This window comes from Magnolia sinica, chromosome 11, assembly GCF_029962835.1.
Source record: "Magnolia sinica isolate HGM2019 chromosome 11, MsV1, whole genome shotgun sequence".
Classification (NCBI taxonomy): Eukaryota; Viridiplantae; Streptophyta; class Magnoliopsida; order Magnoliales; family Magnoliaceae; genus Magnolia; species Magnolia sinica.
The window spans coordinates 66,088,041-66,107,621 of NC_080583.1; positions in this window are offsets into that span (position 1 = coordinate 66,088,041).

Below are 19,581 nucleotides of genomic sequence, written 5' to 3' on the forward strand. Positions count from 1 at the left end.
TACTCAGCAGATCCAACTCTTCTCCTTGTAGCTTCAACTTTCTGGAGCACATCGACCAACACCTTCTATTTTATTTATGATCCCATGAGCCCAACTATTTTTTATGTTACAACCTCTTATTTTTTCTCTTTTACCCTAATTCATATTTTAGAAGGATAGATTTGCCCATTTATATAGGAAAAATTCACACCGACTTCAAATCGACTTTAATTTTATACACTTATGTCGATGACAGCTTTTGATTACAGCCAAACATACCTTCAGTCACATTGATCCTTCTTTCGGTTGCAGTCGAATTTTACCAAATAGATCTGAAGTCTCTTAGGTTGCACTAAACTCTCCTTCGGTGGCATCAAATATGGCTTCGGTCGGACCTATGTGTCTAGCTGAATTTCTTTCAAAAATCATAATTTCTTATTGGACTGTTTTGTGCACATTCAATCGGACTGAACTAATCTCAGGTAGGACCGAATAGTCTGTTATTTTTGTTAGTGTACTTTGATATTTTTTTAGTCTTTTCTCTTTGTTTTACACTTGGTTTTCTTGGATCTTTGGCAGTTGAATACTTCATTGATCACCTCCTGATCTTTAAATCTTTACTTGGTCATTCTTTGAACATTAAATATTCTCTTTAATCGTTCTTTTCATCTTAGCTTTCCAAATCATATTGCATAACAAAATATACATAAATAGATTAATTAAATGTATTTATACTTATAAAACCAACGCATAATAAGAAGGAAATATACAATATTTCACCATTGACAACACCAGATAGTCAGTGAATTATGTTTCGATTTTAAGACATTTTCATATATTTTATTGTGAGAATGGGGAAGTTGTGTAATATTTCCAAAATAGTTAAACTGATCGAGAACACGAGACTATAGAACTATTTGTAAGCAAAGTATTTGTGATTTGATCAAAGTTCTAAATTATGGGTGATTATAATAGACTTAATGTTATGATTGAGCAGAAGGTCGAAATTCACCAGGATTGAGAAGGGATACAATGAACTGAAAATTACGGGTATTGAACAAATACCACCAAACTAAGAATCTTAGAATTATGCTTAAGTCTTAAAAGGAAAGGAGGTATTGCACAAATACCACTAAACTAAGAATCTTATAATTATGGTTAAGTCCTAAGGGGGGGGGGGGGGGGTCAAAATTATAAACTATGAAAAATGTAATTATATGTGCAAGGTAGTATATGATGTATGATATAAATATTAAGTGTGTGCAGTAAACTAAACACCTAACATATAATCTATTCATGCATTCATATACAATAAATAAATCAAATCACAAAAGTAAATAGACACATACACATATGAACAATTGTAAGTATAATGATATATAATGGTTTGTTAACTTGCCTACTCCACTCTCGGATGATGAACTCAAACTCGAGTTATTCGGATTTTCTTATCTCACATGGCTTTCAATAGGTTCACCATTAACCTTTACAATCCTATACAAGGACCCATGTACACACCCGTCGGTGGCCTACATAAGGTCTTACTTGATTAGTCATACACAAGAACTATTTCACATACACACCTATTGGTGGCCTACACAAAGACTTGTACGTAAACATTTGTTGGTGGCCTACACAAGGATTTACTTATTTACACTCGAAGGTGGCCTACACAGGGGCTTTCTGAGTTTGGATTACAAACTCTTGATTGGTTCTACATAAGAACCAACCACGTACGTATACACTAGGTGGTAGCCTACACAAGGACTTTACTCAAATCTACACAAGAGATGAGTTTTCAATGGACTCTAAACAAAACTCCTACTAGTTGGATGAGCCCCTTAATAGTACACATCTTGAGATGCTCCTTCAAACTTGAATTGGCTTCTCTTTAGCTCTCCCGATCTTTAAAGTGGATCTTCTTCAACTTCTCAATCGGTTACCTTACAATGATCTTCCTATTGAGAGTGCCAAGGTAATGGGAGAGTAGGATGGTGGTCGAATCTCCTACAACTAATGTGATGGTTAGTTTCAAATGGGGATTCACCTAGATGGGTATTTTATAGGGTATTGAATATAGGATTTACCTATAAGATTAAAGTTTAGCCTCTATAAAATGCAAGAGGATATGCTTATCTTCAATTGGAGCTTAGAATGCTCAATGAGTGATTAAATATAAGGAATATAGCATGGGCTTATGACATTAGAGCCTAAATAAAAAAAAAGTTGTTTGCATTGAACCTCTAAAACCATAAAAAATCAATATTCCTTGCAAGGGTTCGAATGCCCAAATTTATAGAAAAAGTGTTCTAATGGATCTATAACAACTAACTATCCATTCGATCAACTTGAATTGATAGAATTGACGATTTGATCGATAGGCCCAATTTTCTATTGTTTTGGTCACTGAACACTTTTGGGCACTTTCAATTGAATAGACAAGATTTGTTGATCAAATTGACTTGAATTGATAAAGCTGTCAATACAATCAACAAACCTCTGATTTTTGCTAATTTTGTTTTTAACCATCAGCAGTTCTGAACCTCTAAAAGCCTAACTGAACTTGTTCATATTTAAGTCTTAGGCTTGATATAATGAATAAAGTATTTTCTTATTAAAGTAAATCATCTAGAAGTAAGTTTTTTTGGAACTAAAGGGGTTTATGGCTAGGTTCACCAAGGCACCTCAATTTACCCGTGTCTTCATGCCTTGATTCCCGCACGTCTTCAAGTCTTCAGATGCCTTCATTTTCCAATGGGGCTCAACTAGCTCAAGACATATAAATACATGTTCTTGACAAACCAAAGCACTTATAGAACTTTCTACCCTTGTCAAGCATAAGATTAGTATATCAGATTTAGACCTTCTACCACTGTCCTTCCATATTAAGCCCAGCCTTTAGAAACAAGATTGTTACGTCATCCCTTAGAAATTTTAAGATAACCAATTAAACCTAGAAATCATACTTAGACTTGTAGGAAGTTAAGCACTCACCTCGTTGCCCACGAAGCATAACCCACTTTTGAGTAATGTACCTCATCACTAAGATAAAAGAGTGCTAATTAAAAAACTTTAAGCACATCCATTTGCATTTAGAAGTGAATAGGTTTTTATTTTTTATTTTTTATTTTTTATTTTTTATTTTTATGGATTTATTGATTCGATCGATAGAGTAAGAAAAATCTGCAGAACCCAGCTGTATTCTGTCAGTCTAACTGACAATGACATGGACTAGCTCGGTTCGATTTTAAAACCCCATTCATTTCACTTTTCCCCTCATTTCCTTCTCCTCCACTGTCTGTCCCATCCTTCTCCCCCCCCTTCCCTTGCTCTTCAATCCCTCGAATTCTCCCTAAAATCCTCCGGATTCATGTTCATTGTTCATGGATTTTATTTGTTTTGCCCCTTTTCTATTTTTTCTTTCACTCAATCTGTCAATATGCCTCGTACTCATGCATCAACTTAAGGACAACGTCGTGTCAAGGCTCGACATGACGTCGACCCTTCATCCTCCATGCATACAGAATTGATTTCTCATCGCAGTCATGCCTGTGGCCTAGCTCCTGAACCATCCACACCCGAGCATTATTTTCTGTTTTCCTCCTCCACTGATTCTCTATTGGATAATGAAATAGAGAATCTCCGTACATCTCTGGTAAGATTCTTGTCCAGTCCTATCGTTTGTAAACATATGGGTTTTTAGAGAATTGTCTCAAGGGGTTTCTAGTGTCAGAGCTCCTGGTTCAAATTGCTTAGGGCCCCATTTTTTCATTCAGAGGACTTTTGCAGGAGAACCTAGTCCATCTATTTTACTCTAGATGTCATGAATTGTGTATGGATCCCCCCGGTTTTGGGGTTGAATACAATAGGGCCTAAACTTATGTGACCCTGGTACCATTGGTAGGTTGACAGAGGTCCCACTATCTAGATTCGTCCCTCTCGAGTCCGATCTGTCTTCTAAGGGGGCGTTTGATGCATAGGATTAGTCGAGATTAGGTGGGATGGGATTCAAAAAACAAAATGATCGTGGGTTATCATGGATTGTCTTGGAATTCATTGACTCTGGGCTTTGAAGGGGATCTGTTTGGGTGACAGTTCACACAAAACCCATGCTACAAAATTAGTGTGATGTCCTATTTGGATGGTGGTTTGACCTTGGATTATGGAAGGATCATCTCCCACCCCTGTTTGGATACCGATTGTGTCTAGCTGGATTATAAGGCTGCATTACCATATCTAGGGATTGTGTGTTTGGCTTATGGGCTACAGCCGGTGTACTTGTGAAGGGTTTACAGTGAGTATGTAGTTTTACGCCATACATCAGATTTTATACCATAGTGAAGGGTCATTTGATCAGTCTCTTTGGGATGTAGTCTGTTGAACTTCATATGAGATGTCCTACATGATCGGTTGGGTTACCAAGATAGTACATGGTTTTTTCTCATCTGCTGGGTTTCTACACAACACATGCTATGAATTCTCTCCTATTAGACGTTGTGGATACAAATCCATACCTCCGCATATTATTGGTCTATATTATAGTGTAACACATCTATAAATAAGGACCGAGTGATCTCGTTAACAGGCACAAATCTGGATTAAATTTAGAACCACTAGCTCCCATATCAGTCATACTATATTATACAAATCACATACAGACCTCTATATCTTTAAGAGATTGTACCATATGTAAAATATATTACAGATGAGTTACTAAATAATCTCTATGAGTGCAAGTGTTAAACTGCATTGCGCAGAAGATGTTTTGAGCAATGCTTGTTCTGGTTGTAACCAATAAACGCATACATTTCCAGGTTTAACAGTTCCCATCCCTATTACAAAAAATTAAAAAAGAATCAGTAATATAGTTGGTTGTCTAAAAAAGTCCACTCCCAGCTTAATATTTTACTAAGTACAACAATTACCTTTTGGGATAGAGTATTGTTCACATGATGCTATGGCCTAGAAGTAGTTCTGCAAGATTGTCTTAATACCTGCATGCAAGACATGGATGGATGAGTTGACTAAGGAGTGTATAGTAACTCATGTTGATACGAAACATGGATATACGATTGCCCTATAAGGGATTAATGGTTGTCCTCATCACTCAGTCCGATGTTGTCTGTCATGGGGTCCACATCACGCATTGGATCTGACTCATTCTTTGGATCACGCCTTAACATCATTTTTAAAAAGGATGAACGGTGTGGATATGTAACATATATCATGGTGGGCCCTATAGAAATCAATCACTTCACTTCTGTAGGAAGTCTCGCGTTTCACTACAACATATAATCATGGCAATTCTAAGGGACTGTTACGATTCCCTAAATCTAATTGTGGTATTAGATGGAAGTGACTCGAGGCCAGCTCAAGTACCAATGTGAGATATCATAAATCCATCGTTTAGGCGCATGAGTTGAGTAGTCTGTTTAAACCTGCAACTGATGTCTTCCTAAACATGATATACTTTCAAACCTGGGATTTGGAAATCCCATTCCCACTGAAAACCACCTAATCGCATGCGCCAAATGCCCCCTAAGGCCTAAAGATTGGAGTGGACTCTCTTTTTCTGTGGCGGACAAAATGTCGCTTGATACCAGGGGAATGTCTTGTAAGCGTCATAAATGACCACCCAAATTTGCATCCTCCATCTCATTTTTGTCTCTAATGTCTACCCTAGATCAGGCACTATTGGACTGACCCCATTGCTTCCATGGTCGAGATGTTATATTTGGTTGGCCTTCATTAACCATTGTGCCTCCCTTCCTTGATCATGTGCCAGATCGTATACGTCATAACCTTAGGCCACTCCTCGACGCTACCATTTGGTCACCTCATTTGTAGGTTGGCCGGGGAATGTGGCCTTCCGGTTACTTTTAAGTACCTTGTTTCTATAAAAATAATCAACTTAGACCGCATCGGGAAGATGAAGTTGTCTTCCCAGCCAGCTCCGGCTCAGCCCCATGAGGTTGCCCCATTGGCTCTTCCAACTTCTTTATTAGAAGAACCTTGTTGAAAGCAGAGGGTTTTTAGTACATCCTTGATATGGCTGCCATCAGATACTCTATGGTCTTCTCCTTTAAGATGTTGAATGTAATAGATTTAACTAGAGAAAGTCATATCGTTCCCAAAGCCTTTCTGTCGAACACCTCTTAGTCATTATTGGACATCTTTTCTGGTTTCTTTGATTTTAGCTAAGAAGAAGGCAGAAATGATTTTGATAGAGGTAATCTTCTATCTGCATCTTCAAGACTCCAAAGTTCGAACCGTTAAACTTTTCAATCCTTACCTTTTATTCTTTTGACATTGCTCCCACTCAAATCAAGAGCTCCAATACCAGTTGTTGGAATGTCACGCCCTAAACTCGAAAACCGGGCTCACAAAATTTTCGATCACCCAAGCCAAGGCCAACAGCCTCTGAATTACCCCATTCTCGGCTCCCAATGCCCATTCGCCAGGTTCCGATCCTGGGATGCTATGAGGAGGACTTTCAACATCAGTTTAATTCGTAATAAGTATAATCAAAGGCATAACCCATAAACAACAACCAAAAACTCCATCACATTTTCACCATGATCAAAAACTTTACAAGTACAATAAGCATAAAGGGAAATACAATGATAATGGATAAAAGCTCCAAGATGATCTGCTATGCGCTCTTGCCTCAGCGCTGCTGCTGTCCAACGTCACCTGCACGCAACGGTCGTGCATAAGCTTATGGAAAGCTTAGAGGGTGGTGTAAGTGTGTGCGCAAGGTAGTAATATAATTATGCAGTATCAGAGTAATGCGGAATATGCAGATGAATCCATGAATACCATTAGCCGTATTAAGGTTATGCGATGCAGGGCATGAATGATATCGGCCATACCAAGGACATGCGATGCAAGATGCAACTCAAGCATACAAATCCTCATCTGAGTCCACATGTCAATATAGTTTAAATCTGGAATATCACTAGGGTCTAGTATACTCCAAACCAGATTGCCACCCCATTGCATGCAATAAGGTGAGTGGAAGAGACCTCACTATCCGCCTGCCAATATCGGGCTCAACTCGTCAATAGCGGACCCATTCCTCGAGTTGGTCAAACTTAGCCTAGCTTTGCCCCCTCCTCTCGGACGGGTAAGGCCACACCCTTTTCCAACCAACCACAACATAGTTGAAAGCGCGACCTCTTGGTAATCGGCACTTGGCGCTCATGCACCCACTCAGTTTAGACGTTGGAACAACCTCCTGATACCATAAGAGTTTAGGAACTTTTACCCAGGGATATCTATAACACCCCATGTAAAATAAAATTTTTAGTATCCAATCCTGTTAAACACGATATGCTTGTGGAGGCTACGACCCTGATGTCGCTAGGGCGAATAGTACCATATCACACAATGCGAATGTATGAATCACACTATCCAATCATGCAACAATCCTGTGCGTATCGTGCACTCATGTAGGACAACACCGCATATCTGGGAGCCCTTAAACAATCTGCCCGAAGGCATATGCTATGATCAGTCACTTCTCATATCAAGCATACATATGATGCGTATGGTCATGAATCATAGAACTATACTAAACATGTTATACGGGGATAGATGTTGTTCATAACGAAGATGGGCCTAGACGACCTACAAGTATGGGCCTAACAATGGGCCCTAGGGAGAATTATAATGCGAAAATTTAACCAACATTATTCTTATAATGTGGACGTTAAACCAACATTGTTCCCAAGGCACGACCGTCATAAACATCATTACACAAACCATGGTAGAGTCACACATTGTAATGGACTTGTGTACATCCAATTAGGACTCGACCCATGGGCCGTAGATACAACAAATGGGCTGCATAACATGGGCCTTATGTATATCAGGTGGGCCTTAATGGATGGGCCATAACTATATCAAGATGGGTCTAATCATATGGGCCTCATATATATTAAGGTGGGCCAAATTAAATGGGCTGATCAAATGGGCTGAGTCAAATGGGCAAATTAAATGGGTTGCACCGATGGGCCTCAGGTATATCAATCAGGCCCACCCTTATATACTTTGAGATCCGATCTATTCATAATTTAACATAGAGATAGATGAAATGAAAACAAATATCAACTTAATCATGAACTACTGTGGTTCTTAGGCATTTGAACGGTGGATGTCACTATCTACTATTTGAATGGTGGGGTCCACCTGAACTTTAGATCTAACTCACCCATTATCTATGCTATAAAATGATCTCATAATTGGTGGGCATGGATACAACACATGCATCATGGTGGGCCCTACCATTCAAATAGAGGATGGTGTCAATATACATCAATGTGGGGCCTGCTGCCAATAACGGAGCAGCTAGATGGTTACTGCACCGGTAGCTGGCTGCACTAGGAGGGCAAAGGTGGGTCCCACATAGGGCCCACCCTCTTTACATCATGTGATATAATAATATAATATATATAACATATATTATATTAATATTATATTTAATATATAACTAACATCCAGATGGACTGCTGGACATACACATACCTCATAGTGGTCACATGTGGGGTGGGTCCCACCATCCAGGGACGGTGGAGACCCTATACGCATCATGGTGTAGCCCACCCAAAAATGGATGGACGACATAGGTGGGTCCCATGGACCCCACGCTAGCTGACACTTCACTGTTGCCACCGCCACTAGGGATGGATGCCAAGACCTTAGTGTTGAAATGAGGTATCTCTCACACAGTCTACCACGTGAGCTATGGGGGCCCACCGTTGAAATGAGGTGCCTCCATTCAGTCTGCCAGTGAGCTATGGATTTGGGAGGAGGGCCCCACCTGGACATGGCCTCACCGTTAGAGGTGGTGGACGGTTTGGATGAAACACACATCAAGGTGTGGCCCACTAAATGGGTGATGGACGGTGATGAGTCCCATGGACCCCACCGTCACTCACATCACTATTAGCCATCCCCTGTTAGCCCGCACTTCACTCTACACACGTCCAGCGTCCCTGGACGCAGGACAGTGTGGGTATAACACATGCATCATGGTGGGTCCCACAGGGACGTGGTCCACTGGATTTAGATGGATCTGGTATTTGTGTTTCTTATCAGCTAGGCCCACCAAATGACCTAGATAAAACAGATGGATGACACCATTAAAAAAAACATGACCAAGGCGGGCCACACCGTTTTGGATGGGTGGACAGGGTGGATGATATCAAGCATCAAGGTGGGCCACAAGCCACCATACGCGAGAGAGAGAGAGAGAGAGAGAGAGAGAGAGAGAGAGAGATTCAGCGGTGATGGAGGGGCCTCGCCACTATGGGCCCCTCTTGTTACAAAGCATACATCAAGGTGGGTCCCACATATATAGACCCTTAAGTCAAACAAATGAATGAAATAAAAAATCTAAGATCACCCACCACCTTCTTTTTGCTCCCTTGGCTTCCTTTGCTCCTTAGCTTCGATCCTAACGGAGGAGATGAAGTTTGGATGGTTGAGATGGGAGATGAGGAGGTAGGAAGTGGACCATACACAAATCCCTTGGAATGTAGAAATGGCTTAGACGTGTGAGGCTTTCTCTTGCTTGGGAAAATGAGTTGAGAAATGAGAGAGAGGGTTGTAAAGAGAGAGGGATGGGTGATGGATGTGGTGGTGATGGATGTGTAAGAGACTTTTTGACTTTTGTGGTAAATGGTGTAAGAAAGGTATGGGTTTGTAAGAAACTTTTGACTTTAGGGGTTGCTTGGGGAAGGGTGAGAAGTGATGTGTACTTGACATGTACTTGACATGATGGGATTGATTGATTGATGCGACAAGTTGTAGAGATTCTCTCGGAATTCGCGCGCGCAGTGTTTTCTTCGCACCGAACGCTGGCCCACATCTCCTGGCCAGAGTATCGGATCGGCGCGCTAGTCACGGCATCAAAACCGTAGCGACGGCACGGTCGCTAGGGTACAAGTCTTGGGTTAACAGCATGTGAATCAGGATCGCGCGCAAATGCCGGTTAATGGTTGAAGGTTGCCAAAATTCGACCAGGAAGACCGCGAAAGTCTACAGAATGGTACGGTCTAGGATACGGGGTTTACATGGAAGAAGAGAACCCTTCTCGACCGCATGCACAAAAATATCAAAATTAAAAGAAATAAAAAAGAAGAAGAAGAAGCAAACCACAATATAGAGATTTACGTGGTTCCCTTTTATACACCATGAATTCACTCTAATCAACTATGCTCATAGGCAAATAATCAAGAAGCATCTCTCTATATATGACAACTCTTTTTCACTCACGATAGAATATATATTGCTTCAAATATACTAGCGTTTGCATAAAACTTCATGTACACCCTTAACGATAAGGCTCCATAAATCCCAACACTTGTCACTTCTCAAAAGAGATTCATTAAAAATGTGCTTAACAAGTTTGGCATGAGAAATGCAAACCTAATAAAGATTCCATTGCTTGCTCATTTCCTATTATTTTTCAAACAAAGTCTATAGTTAAAGGGGGAAAAAAGTATATGGCTCGAGTTTCGTATGCAAGTGTGGTTGAAAGTTTATATATATATATATATGGTATGTACTACACGGACATTTTATGGCAAAGGAGGGAAACCACATGGCTGTTTCTTATGCAGTTGAAGTGCTTAGTCATTTTATGGCAAATATAGGGAAACCACATTGGGATGTAACTAAATGAGCATTTGGATACTTGAGAGACATAAGTAATCATGAGCTTACATATAGCAAAGGGGCATGGTGTTGCATAGTTTTATTGGTGCAAATTTTGCTAGTGATCTTGATAACAGAAAATCGACTACAAGATATATATTTTGTTTTGCAAATTATCCTATTAGTTGGATGTCAAATCTTTAAGGAACAGTAACATCGTTGACTATGGATGCCGAGTATATGGTGGTAAGGGAATCTTGTAAGGAGGTTGTTTGGCTTCAACGACTTATAAGGGAGATATGTTTTGTGATAATATGAACACCATTTATTTGGCAAAAAACCTGGTTAATCATAAGAGGACCAATTATATTAATGCAATTCAATACCATTTCATTAGTTAAATCATTAAAGATGGCCAAATTTGTTTGTTGAAATAATGAAGAAGAATGTAACAAACATGCTCACAAAGACCATTTAGAGAAATTGGATTGGAGCTTGACTTCTCTAGGCTTCAAGGCAAGGTATTGATGGTGGATTAGCAAGGCAATCAAGTGATTTAATTTATTATCAAAGTAGAGATTATTAAAATATTAATACTAAAATTACTATGGGTTTAACCACCTTTTAAGCCCTTATAGCTTATGTTTCACGTAAGCAAATAGAGTCCAAGTGTTAGTGGACCCTTGGGTATTTTTAGTAATTCATTGACAAAAGGGAGGTTTCTAGAATAAGTTACATTAGGACTAAGGTGGATTACAAATTTAAAGAGAGTGAGGGGTTCTTACACAACTCAATAGAAGATTTCTTCTTGAAAGCAAGATTCAAGGTTTCAAGAGGTATTTCAAGGTGTCCAAGGTGAGAAGATTTATTGCTGCCATTGCAATGGTGAATGATTTTTCTTTTAAACTTGGATTTAAATGGGTTTTGTTGTATTCTTGAGAAAGGTACTCCATTAATTTTTTGTTAATTACTCCTTGCTATAGTGGATTATCTTTCCCGGATTGCCCATGAATATAACCCAAGTAGTTAACTATGTATATCTTGTATTCCTGTGTGGTTATGGTTTTGTTTTTCTCCATTATCTTCTTCATATTTATTGCACATGAGCCTTACAGTCTTTTTGTGCCATTAGAATCAAAGGGTGTTTGATTTTGGTGGCATATGGTTTGGGCGGTGGTTCTAGTTGCATTAAGTGGTCGATGGTTGTTTTACCTGCTTCAACTTGGAAGACTCACTCTTCATGTTTCTTAGTATTGATAGTAGCTTCTCTTTCAAACTAGAAGACATTTTAAATTTTAGAATAACTCCTATTTGTAAGAGAAGTAACTCCTAACGATATTACCTAATGGGCTTCAGATTTGAGAGAAAGTAGTAGGTTATGAGTGATCGAAGGTTGATGTTTTTAGTAAGAAAAAAGTTTATAGGAATACTCTATACATTGGTTAAACTTTCCTCCATCATATTTAGGGGGTGTTTGGATCATAAGTTACTTTGGATAAGCTACTTATGTTATAAGTAGCTTACCTTGGTTTATGCTTATTCAGCCGATAAGTATGTCTGGTAACGAACATACTTATCAATCAAAAAGTAGCAAAACATATTTGGTTTCTAACATCATAAGCAATAATAACTCAAGTTTGTTTGATCTCCTCCACATCCATCATCCATCATATGGGGCCAACCTTTGATGTGGACCATTCATTGTGTGGCCCCCACCTTTGATGTGGGCCATCCATCATATGGGCCCCAACTTTGGTGTCGGCCATTCATCATTATGGATTGACCTTTAATATGCATCATTCATTATGTAGGACCCACCTTTGATGTTGGTCATCCGTAAAGTGGAGCTCACCGTTAACGTTATTGTTCATCATGTAGGGCCCACCTTCAATATCCATCCCCCATCATGTAGGGCCCACCTTTGATGTGGACCACCCATTATATGGGCCCCCCTTTAATCTAGGCTGTCCATCATGTAGGGCTCACCTTAGATATGGACCACTCATCATTTGGGGCCATTTGACACCATGGATTTGGAGGGGATTTTCCCGTTTGTTTGGCACGATAAACTAAATGGGGGTTTCAAATCTCCTCAAAGAGGGGTTTGAAATCCACAGTGAAAGCTTGGATTACATCTAAAATCCTTCCAAGAGTTGTATGTGTAACATGTGTGTCACTAGACTATTAATCTATTGGACACATGGCCCACTAATAATATCCCAAAATAAATAAATTATCAATTGCATCACTATAATTACTTTAATAAGATGATCAGTGCCGTCCAAACTTTGTCTATGTAAATCAACGGTTAAAAATCGTAGGTTAGTCACTCAAACGTGATCTTGTGCTTGTGGCCCATTCGAGACTTATATTTCATTATTTTCGGCCAAAGTATATATTTCAGCGGGCTTATTAGAACCATTGTGTCAAACATTACATACACTCACTAATTAGAGATATTAAAGTTGATTTAGTAATTAAATTCACATCCCTGCAAATACACTATGCATAACTATTTTTGGATTAAACTTGATTATGAATCTAGGGTGCCAAACACAATAGGAGGATTTCAAATCCGAGGGGTTCTAAATCTAGGGATTTCCAAATCCACGCTCCCAAACAGGCCCTTAAGGTCGACCTTAGATATGGACTATCCATCATGTTGGACCTACCTTGGTGTGGATTATCCATCATGTGGGGCCAACCATTATTAATTGCCCATCATATATGGAGCCCACTTTTGATGTGGATTGTCCATCATGTGGGTCCTACCTTCAATGTGGGTTGCCCATCATGCAGGGCTTGCCTTGGATGTGGGCCATTCATCATCAGGAGCCGACCTTTGATGTGGACCATCCATCATGTGGGGCCACCTCAATATGGGTAATCCATCAAGTGGGGCCCAACTTCCATGTCCATTGCCCATCATATGAAGCCCACCTTTGATAGGGACCATATTCATCATATAGGCCCCACCTTTGAAGTGGGTCATCCATCATACCAGCCCGCTTTGGATGCAGGCTTTTTATTATTGTGGGCTAACCTTGATATGGACCATTCATATGTGGGCCCGCATTAATATGGGGTCATCAATCACGTGGGGCCCACCTTTTATGTGGACCGCGCACCGTGTGAGCCCCACCTTCGTTGCAAACAGTCTTCCATGTGGGGCTTCCTTTGATATGGAACGTGAGACATCTTGCCTTTGAGATGTACCATGAGAGAGAAGTAGAAAGTTATCATGTGAGGCTAGCTTAAATGTCCACCACCTATCTTGTGGAGCCCACCTTTGATGTGGATTGTTCATCATGTAGGCCCCACCTTTAAAGTGGGTTGTCCATCATATTAGCCTGCTTTGGATGTGGGCTTTTTATCATTATGGGCCAACCTTTGATGTGGACCATACATATGTGGACCCACATTAATATGGTGTCATCATCATGTGGAGCCCACCTTTTATGTGGACCATCCACCGTGTGAGCCCCATCTTCAATGTGGACAGTCCAACCCCTAGGGTCTCCTTTGATATGGACTGTTAGACGGCCACTTTTGACATGTACCATGAGAGAGAGGTAGAAAAGTCACAAGTTATAAGGCTAAAAAAAATTACTTATTAAAATAAGTAGCTTTTGTCACATAAGATGCCTAACTTAACTAGAAAAAGTAACTTAATTACTTATATAAGTTAAAGAGTAACTTATTTAATGCTATCAAAATGGGCCATTAATGTTTAGCTCGTCCAAAGGATCGAATTATGATTTGGGAATTTAATTCACAGAGTCACAAGTCCAACTCTTCTTTTGATGATCCCTTCATTATAATTGAAATTCTTCTAATTAAAAAGATAGAACCTGTCTTGGGTAAGTGAAATCGACACCTGTCTTGAGTAAGTGAAATCGACACCTCTGGGAACCGTTCAGGCCTTTTCAAGGTAGGATTTCAAACCCCACCAAGAAAATATCCTGTGAGAGAATTGTTTCATTTTTCTTACTGCTTGTCATCTATTTCTTTGTAAATGTAACAAATAAGAGTAGCAATGTGGACCAGGTTTGGGCTGGGCGAAGCCCAATATATAGGACCAATTGTAGGCCTGGGCCTGAGTAAGACCCAGCCCAAAAATTGATAAAATCCCAATTTCTCACTTCAAATTTCCACATCTTTCCATTAATCAAGTGGGCCACACTTACAAGGAAGAAACATTTAAGAGGAATGGAAACATCGGTCTACATTCAGAATGGATTGGTTGTTTGACTGATTGAGAAGGCATACTGGTAATTTAACACATACACATAAGTCAGGTCGGATGGGCCAACCTGAATATTGATCAGACCATGTATGTGAGGCTCAAGCCCAGCCCACTGAGTTAATAGGTCCAAGCCTGTTAGACGGGCTACCTATTCCATTGACACAAAAAGAGAAAGTTCTTGTGAAATTCATATCTAGGTTTGGGTCAGCTTAGGCATTGAAGAGATTTGCATCCACTGGGAATGTCCAAGTGCCGCTGGAGGGATGGCCGGAAAGCTTTCGTGGTTTTAAGAAGGCCCATATGATGAACGGATAGGATCTAATACTCTTTTGCCAAGCTCCCGAGCAGCCTGTAAATGAATATCACACACGTTCTAGGGATTTGGCTGTACTAAGCCCACACGTGTACATCAAGTAGCTCAACTACATAGGAACTAGGCCCATACATTTATCAAGCGGGTCCCACTGTCTTGATGCTTTGGGAAAGAATCAGGCGGATCCCTGTGGGTAGGGCTGAAAGTTGGGCGGGTTCAACCCAACTGACCCGTGACCGACCCGACATTGGATTAGGCTCGGGCAAGATATATCGGGTCTGATCTCAAGCTTGGGCTATACAAACACCAACCCGATAAAACTTGGGTTGGGCTCGGGTTGAGGTCTTGGGTTGCCCGACCCGGCCCGAACTCGATCAATATATAAGTTATAAATTATAATTGAGTGTGGATCGTTTGTGTCGAAGACACACTAGTGATGTCGGGTCTCATTTGTCCACGTCATTTCCAAGGACTCAAGCTAACAAGATATGCCGGATTTCTCTCTCCCAAATAGATTCTGTGCTATGCTACATTACTTTTAAATGAGTAGTTGTCCTATATTTTAGCTTGTTTTTTAAAAGAAAAAAATGAAGTTCTTTATGATGAATAATCACATATATAATTAATAAAATCGTAGATACAAAAAATAAGTTCTATATTGAAATATAATAAACTAATGTAATAACGAAAATAATAGCACGTATACACCCGACCAACCTGATCAACCCGACCGAGCCCACTTGGGTTGGGCTTGGGTTGAGAATTCCCAACCCGAGATTGGGTTGGGTTGGGTTAGGGTTGAGGTATAGGAACCTTGGGTTGGGTTAGGGTTGAGCACAAACCCGACCTAACCCGCTTGACTTTCAGCCTACCGGTGGGGCTCACCATGATGTATGTGTTTATACCCACGCCTTCCATCCGTTTAGCTATATCCTTTTAAGGTATGAACCTAAAATTACAGCAAATCTAAATCTTAGGTGGACCACATCACAGGAAACAATAGTGACTGACCACTAAACACTTACCAAGGGCCTTGTTTTTTATTTTTATTTTGGATCAAGCTGATATTTATGTGGTCCTTTCATACAGGTCTTCGTGACCTTACCAACAGGTTGAATGGCAAATAAACATTCCGTTAGTCCCAAAAAGTTTTTAATTGTGGTCATTCAATCACAACCGTTTCCTGTGGTGTGGTCCACCTGAGATTTGGATCCGATGCAATTTTGGTCTCATAAATAATCCGGAAAACGGCTGGACAGCGTGGATATAAGAAACATATACACCATGATGGGCCCAACAGTGAGAGATCCACCGAAGCTGGATCCGGCCAGTAGATTAATTAGGTGGGCCACTGTTTATTAACCAAGCATACGATATAAACGAAATTGACCAATGTTTTCTAAGCTCACCTCTTATAACGTGATGAGCATGCCATCCGATTTGGATTAATGGGTGAGAATATCATCAGCTCTGCCTCTCACATGATGGATGGCTTAGATATTGCAGCTTGTGCTTGAGTTTGGTTTTAGCTCATCTTTTCTCTTCCTTTTCGTCCAGCCGGTTTGGAGTCAAATTGCCAGCGCTCTGCCTGCTAGAGGAGAAGAAAATAGAGTTCGTCAATGCTCCTTAAACCCTCTTCCTTCTCCCAAACCCTAACCCTAACCCTAAATTCTGCTTTCCAACCAAATGCCTCCACCTCTCTCACCTCCCTTCCCCAAGACCACTTCGCTTAATCTCATTCTCTCCACGTCCAAATGCTCTCCATCCCTTCAAATCTCAGTTTACTCCTCCACTCCTACCCCACCTATCACATCATGTTCATCATCATCATCATCATCAATGTGGTTGTTCGTCAAATTCCCTCTTCTCTAATTTTACTCCCCGTCTCTCATCAATCCTCGCCTTCTTAAAGCAAGCAATGTACATGTCAACCATCTCTCCCAACAATTGTCTTAGGTGGGATAAGTCAGACATAAAGAACTTTTGGCTCAATGCATAAAAACTGCATATGGAAATTATCTTTCATATTTGGCTATTTTGTTAATAGAATTAGGTGATAAGTTGATGTACTATATGAAGACTGTACCTATGAGAGAATTTCCAAAAAGCCTAGAGTTTTATTGTCATAATTTGAGACTTCACTATATTGAATGGTAAATCAACCAATATATTTAATGGTCCAATGATTATATTCTCCTAACAACAAGGTAAACTCAGGAGGTCTGACTCTTTAGCATTTCATAGTATTGATCTATCTACCCTGGATAGGGTTTCCTTTATGTCGTCCATTTATCTACCGGCTTTGCTAATGGCCCATGACTTCCTGAATTAAATCGAGGGACATGAGCATATGCCTAATGCTCCTAAGTGACTGGATTAACCACCGGATGAGCTGGGTTAACCGTTGGGGTAACCAGAGACATGGAAGGTTTCCCCTTAACATGATCGATCCCTGGGACAAATCGCCTTTCAAGGGCTCCATAATTTAGCACCTCTTAATTATATTGACTATAAGGTCATCCTTTGTGGCTGATTCTCCTATTGCTGACCAGCAGTGACAATTTTCGACCAAATTGGTATTGATCCTTGAATGTGGAGGTACATATTGAGCTTATAAAGGATTTAGTTTAATTATGATGGGGATCCATGCTACTAGGCTAATTTTTAAGAAATCTTTTAAATAAAAGGCTCGTAAGTCTGTTGAGATTTTGGCATGTATCCCCTTTTTTAAGAAAGAAAACTTTTGTATATATGAACAGTGGGTGAACAATTGCGGTTTTCCAGGAGGGCTCCATAGATTGGGGCTTGTCTGTCCTGAAGCAAAATTAAGAGACCAAAACAGATGAGAGCCTTCTAGAGATGGACTGGATTCCATTAGATAGGATCGACTGGCATTGTCCTTGACTGACGACCTAGTTGGATGCCGGCAACCAGCCGCGTGAAGAGCAGGCCAGTGGCACCTGGGAACTAGATTGATGGACGGATTGGGGCAGGAAGAGATGGGATCAGCCCACTCCCTTTCTGGTTTTGGTTTGCTTGATCTGGCCCATACTCGCTTTATCCATAAGGATGGACCCTTTGATGTGCCTGAGCAGATCAGTAGTACTAAGATAGAGCTTGTCCGGGGAACCGTTGCTAGCGATGTTGGCAAGGCCGTCCACCACTGTGTTCCCCTCCTGATAGGTGTGGCAAAACCGGAGGCATGTATCCTTGCTTACTTGGCCTGAAGCCGTATTTGTTTAGTTTGGATCCTTCCTTATTTAGAAAGTAGATGTAAGTTAGCTTGTATATTATACAAAGCACCTGCAATGCTCTCGAAAGTATTACTTAAGAAGGATGATCCTACGTTAAGGGGAGCAAGATCTCGCATCTCCTAGCCTTTTGGATTAATAAAAAGTCTGGTGACCTTCCACTCATTATATTATATAATCAAATTAAGCTCGTACATTGATACCAACAACATGACAAAGATGGTGTTTGGCTTGAAATTTGGTTGTTAATACTTATACATACTGTCGGACACTCTAGAGGCTAATACAATTCAATCTAAACCAAATGCCTTTCACCCCAAGCGTCAAAATAGATAAATAGACCATGTATGGTCGTCCACGACTTAGAACTTATCAATTCAGCCATTTATGAAGTCACTTGTAATACAGACCATGCGATTTGTGAAAGTGGGGGTTTATCCTTCTAATGAGTTCTTTTTGTCTTTCAGTCGAAATAATTTTTTCTCATTATGATAGTAGGGATTGATCATTTAAAATAATGTGAGAGTAAACAGAAAAATTTGTATTTATAAAAGATAAAGACTTATTAAAAAAAATCTTCGTAATTTAGCGACTGTGATGTAGATGGAGAGGTTCTGAAAATAAAGTCTTCCTTAGTTTAGTGACTTGAGCACATACAAAGGAAATTACACTAAGAGACTGTTTGGTTAATTAATTACTAATAAGTCATTATTACTTAAGTTTGTATTTTTAGCAACAAACCAATGTGATATTGAAAACTTGCTTATTTGGGCCATTTTAACTCAATAACCCATGCGAAAAATAGATTGTTTGAATAAAACTGAGGGGCCAACGATGATATGCAAGCTCATTTTAGGGCATGAGCCTACAAAGGAGGTAGATCGGAAACATCCCTTTGAATGCTTATGGTCGATAACATTTGGGCCCCGTAAAAGTTTTAGATTAAGTTGATATTTGTGTTTAATCTATATTCCAGTCAACAAATATGGTCAACCGGTCAAAATTTCACCAGAAATTCCAATTTTCTTGCTGGCTAATTTCTGTCAGTTTAGACAGATCGAAATTCTTTTTGACAGTCAAAATATTGTTCTAGATTGCTTACTGGCTGGTTTCTGCTAGTTTAGACAAGTCAA